The sequence below is a fragment of the Nannospalax galili genome, unplaced genomic scaffold, assembly GCF_000622305.1.
Source record: "Nannospalax galili isolate Female #2095 unplaced genomic scaffold, S.galili_v1.0 scaffold34, whole genome shotgun sequence".
NCBI classification, from domain to species: Eukaryota; Metazoa; Chordata; class Mammalia; order Rodentia; family Spalacidae; genus Nannospalax; species Nannospalax galili.
The window spans coordinates 1,088,701-1,094,044 of record NW_008338996.1 but is presented as its reverse complement, the minus strand read 5'-3'; the positions used below and the strand labels follow the sequence as shown (position 1 = coordinate 1,094,044).

The 5,344-nt window shown below is 40.3% G+C and overlaps 1 pseudogene; it reads left to right on the top strand.

The window, feature by feature from the left end:
- The first annotated feature begins 3,822 nt into the window (after positions 1-3,822).
- LOC103734540 overlaps positions 3,823-5,344 on the top strand; it is a 17,576-nt pseudogene continuing 16,054 nt past the window's right edge.

Here is a 5,344-nt window from a genome sequence, read left to right as displayed (position 1 = left end):
TTTGAATCTCTAGGGCTTAAAAACACATTTCAAAGCGAATTCATCCTTTATCACAGAAAATACAGCTCCGCTGTTGTTTGAGAGGGGCAGTTTGAACACCACAGTGCTATACTGGAGGCAACTCCTGATTCAAGGAACAGATACTTGTATTTCCTATGATGTCCTGAACCATACAATTTCTCTCTCCCATCACCCTACTCTCTCACAATTTATTTCCTGTTTTGGTACTGCTGGGCCTAAACCCACAGGGCCAAGCATCATCTAGGTAACGCTTCTGCCTCTGAGCTCTCTCTTAAGCCACTACTGGTTGGTAGGAAATTTCTGGCTGGTAGTTTTTGAGAGTCCTGTAGGAAACTGAAATATAACAAGGTAAGATATCCTGAGCAAATGAATTCCTATTTCATTGGTATGAGAAAAAATTTTTAAGGTTATATAACGTTTTTAATTACATTGAGGCTTTAAATGTGTTCAAGAAGTTGGGTCAGAATTCCTGATGCCTTTTTCTTAGTGCTTGTTCTTTTAAAATGTAAAATTTAGTGTTTTTTATGGTTACAATCATTACCACAGTCAATCCTACTGTGACCTGCATGGGTGTTACCCGGGACAGTATGATAAGTGAGCTGGAAATGGCAAGTTCAGGGCCACAAGACTAGAGACAGATACAGGGCCAGTTGCAAGCTTCTTTCTTAAACAACACTTTTTTAAGGATCAGTTCTGGGCTGCAGAGATGGTTTAATGGTTAAGAGCACTTCCTGCTCTTATAGAGGACCCAAGTTCAGGTTGCAGCACCCACAGGGGATGGTTTACAACCAAGTGGAACTCCAACTCCGGGGGATCCAATGCCCTCTTCTGACATTCACTGGCACATACACATACACATACACATACCTTTAATCTCAGCACCTGTGAGGTAGAGGCAAATATTTGTGAATTCGAGGTGAGCCTGGTCTACATAGTGAGTTCTATGCCATCTAAGGCTAGTACACCAGCAAACCCTGGAATTTTCCCATAAAAGTAAAGCAGAGAATAGAAACCATTTGGCGTTATTTTGAAACAAACAGCAAACACCCACGTGTCTCTCCTTTTCCCACCATTTTATAAGAATGACTGGATTGACATTATTTTTTTTAATTATACATATTTGTGTATGATTGTGTGTGTATGGTGGGGGGGGTGCCCACAGAGAGACAGAAGAGGCCTCAGATCCCCCGGAAATGAAGTTACAAGCAGTTGTGAGTTACCCAACGTGGAAAAAAAAAAAGAAAAGAAACTGAAAATAGAGCTACCGTGTGACTCAGCTATGAAGCTCTGATTGGTATATGAAGAAATGTACGTGACGTGCAGAGATTCCCTCGTGTTTGTTGTTGCACTGTTCCCGACAGCCAAATGATGAGATCAGCCCCTATGTCCATCCACAGATGGCCAGAGAAAATATGGCATACAAATGAGTTATCAGTCACCGTCTTCATGATGTTGCGCCATCTAGTGTAACTTGGCATAAACTTCTTGGGTTCTAGTTAGGATTAAAGGAAGGCAGATGAACCAAGACTCTTAATGTGGTTTCCGAAGTTGGCATTTTATTTATTCATTCTTTCTTTGCTTTGTTGACAAACACTTGTTGAATATGATTATGTTGTATGTGCCGTTACTTTTGAAGGCACTGTCTTCTGAATATTCTTATGTTTGGTATTCATGCTTGAGAGTAAGATTAGTCTATAATTTTCTTTGGTTTGGTCAACTTTTAAATAATTTTATTGCATTATTTTCTATGTGTGTGCACTCATGTTGCTGTTGGAGGGCAACTTGTGGAAATCAGTTCTCTCCTTCCATCATGTGGGTCTCAGTGATGGAACTCAGATTTATTGCACCTGGGGGGAAGTGCCTTTACTAGCTGATCCATCTTGTTGGTGCCTTTCTCAGCTTTTGTTATGGAGTTTGCTAGCCTCCAAAACAAGACTGACCAATCATCCTATTGGCTTACAGTTTTGTATAAGTTAGTCATTTTTTCCACCTTAAATTTAGAACTTTCTGGGAAATCCTTCAAGGCCAAGGCCTTTTTCTTTCATTCTTTTTCTTTCTTTCTTCTTTCTCTCTCTTTTCTTTCCTTTTTTTTCTTTTCTTTTTTTTTTGTGGTGGTAGGAGGAGGTCTCTCTATGTAGCCCTGGCTGACCTGGAACTCACAGAGAGATCTGCCTGTCTCGGTCTCCTGACTGCTAGGATTAAAGGTATGCACCATCATGCCTGGTTTAAGACCTGGGACTTTTTGTTTATTTTGAGACAGGGTCTCACTCCTTAGCCCAGACTGACCTTCCGGCCAAAGTAATCTTCTTGCCTCAGCCTCTGAAGTGCTGGGAATAGAGTTGTATTATCAACACATCTGGCTCATGGACAATATTTTTCCATTATTAAAATATTGATTCCAGAATTTCATGCAATATATTTTGATCACACTCAGAATTCCTTCCCCAGCCCCTCCCCAATACTTCCGCATTTCATGTCCTCCATTATTATCTGTACTTTTCTTTTTCTTTTTGTTTTTTAAAAGACTATGGATTCCAATCCATGCCTCCCAAGTGCTCCTGGGTGTGGGTCCATGCCCCAAAGTCTGATCAACCTACCAGGCGTCACACCAGTAAGGAAAACTGACTTCCTCTCTCAGCATCCATCAATTGCCAATAGATTCTCAGTTAGGGCTAGGGCTTCCTGCCCACCTCCCCAGTCCATGGTCATCTGGCTTGGGTTTGCACAGGTATTGTGCATCCTGTCATAAGCACTGTGGGTCCATATGTGCAACTACTCTGTGCTGTCCAGACAACACAGTTTCTTTGTATTCATCTACCACTTCTGGCTCTTATAATCTTCCCACCCCCTCTTGCAAGGAGAAGGTGCCATATAGGTATCCCATTTAAGACTGAGCGTTCCGCAGTCTCTTTTTATTTTCTGCACATTGGCAATTTGTGGATCTTTTTATCAGTCGCCACCTGCTGCAAGAACAACGTTCTCTGGTGAGAGCTGAGGGATACACTAATCTATGGGTATAACAGTAAGTCATTGTGAATCAGTTTAATATATCTACTTAATAGAATGATAATGTAGGTTCTCCCCTATGGTCTGTGACCTGCCTAGTCACAGGTTCTTGCCCTAATAACAGTGTCAGGTATAGACTCCCGTTGTGAAGTGGGTCTTAAAGCCAATTAGAAGGTGGTCAGTTACTCCCATAATATTCATACCACTCTTCCACCATTGAGCATATTGTGGCAAACCAGTTATTGTAGCTGGCAGGGTTCACAGTGGGTAAGGCCGATGAGTACCTTCTTCTCTAGTAACATTCATTGGATTTTCTAGTACTATGAAAGCTATTTTTAGCAAAGATGCAATTTCAAGGTCAGTACTACAAATTAAAACTACTTTGAGATTTTGTCGTACCCCACTCAGCATGACTAAGATCCAAAAAAACAAATGATGACAAATTCTGGAGAGGACGTGCAGGGAAAGGGGACACTTATTCACTGCTGGTGGGAGTGCAAACTGGTGGAAATCAATTTGAGGTCCTCAAAAGCTAAAAACATATCTCCCATATGATCCAACTATACCTCTCTTGGGCACACACCCAAAGGTCTCTGTCTCCTACTACAGAGACAACTGTTCATCCATGTTCATTGCTTAACTGCTAAGCCCCTGATGTTGAATATTTACACCCAAGAAATGAAAACAACCTAGATGTCCATCAACTGATGAATGGATAATGAAGGTATGGTATATTTACACAATGGAATATTATTCAGCCGTTAAGATAGATGAAATTATGAAATTCACAGATAAATGGAGGAACTGGAAACAATCATCCTGAGTGAGGTAATCCAGACCCAGAAAGACAAACATCCCATGTTCTCTCATAAATAGATACTAGCTTTCAATGTTTAGATAGATATGCTTCAATTTGGAAATTCTTAGAGATTAGGAAACTAATGGGGGGGTTTCATGGGAAAGGGGAATAATAGGACTGGTTTAATGGGTGCCATTGGATACTGGGAATGGAACTTGGGTCCAGTGCTCTTAACTGCTAAGCCCCTGATGTTGAATGTTTAAAAATAATTAATGGCCATTTGTGTTTCTTCCTTTGAGAACTGCCTGTTCATTTCATTAGCCCATTTATTGATTGGCAGTTTTGATTTTTGATATTTGATTTTTTTGCAGTTCTTTGTCAATTCTGGGTATTAGCCCCTTGTCTGAAGTATGAATGGTAAAGATTTTCTCCCATTCTGTGGTCTGGCTGTTTGTTCTGCTGAGAGTTTCCGCTGTGTAGAAACTCTTTAATTTCACATAGTCCCAGCTGTTGATAGTTGGGACTAGATCCTGTGCTATTTAAGTTCTGTTCAGAAAGTTCTTACCTACCCCAATGTCTTGAAGAGTATTCCCTGTTTTCCTCTTTCAGTGTTTCAGTATTTTGGGTTTCACATTAAAGTCTTTGATCCATTTCAAACTGATTTTTGTACAAGGTGAAAGATGTGGATCTAATTTCATTCTTCTACAGGTGGAGATCTCGTATTGCCAACGCTGTTGAATAGGTTATATTTTATCCTCTGCATGTTTTGCCAACTTTATTGAAAATTAGGAGGCTATCGATTTGGTAGTTTATTTTTAGGTCCTCTTTTCTGTTCCATTGGTCCATCTGTTCTTATGCCAATACCAGGCTCTCTTTATCATTCTACCTCTGTACTATAATTTGAGATCTGGTATTGTGATACCACCAGCTGTGTTCTTATGCCTCAAAGTTGTTTTGGCTATTCGTGGTCTTTTATGGTTCTATATAAATTTTGGGGTGTTTTTATCTAGATCTGTGAAATGTGATATCATAATTTTGATGGTTATTGCATTAAATCTGTAATATAAGCCATTTTCATTATATTCTGCCAGTCCGGGAGCATGGAAGGTCTTTCCATTATCTAGTGTCTTCTTTGATTTTCTTCAAGTTTTTGTTGTAAAGGTCTTTCACTTCTTTGGTTAAGTTTATTCCTAGGTACTTTTTTGTGCTATTATGAATGACATATTTTCCTAATTTATTTTTCACAGAGTTCATTGTTGGTATATATGAAGGCTGCTTTTTTTGTGATAGGTCCACTCTGTAGCCCTGGCTGGCCTAGAGCTCTCTATGTAGATCAGGCTGGTCTGGAATTCACAGAGATTCACCTGCCTCTACCTGTCCAGTGCTGGGGTTAAAGGCACACACCACTATACCCAACCAACTACTTTTTAAAAAAATGTGTATCTTAGCCGGGTGTGGTGGCACACTCCTTTAATCCCAGCCCTTGGGAGGCAGAGGCAGGCAGATGTCTGTGAGTTC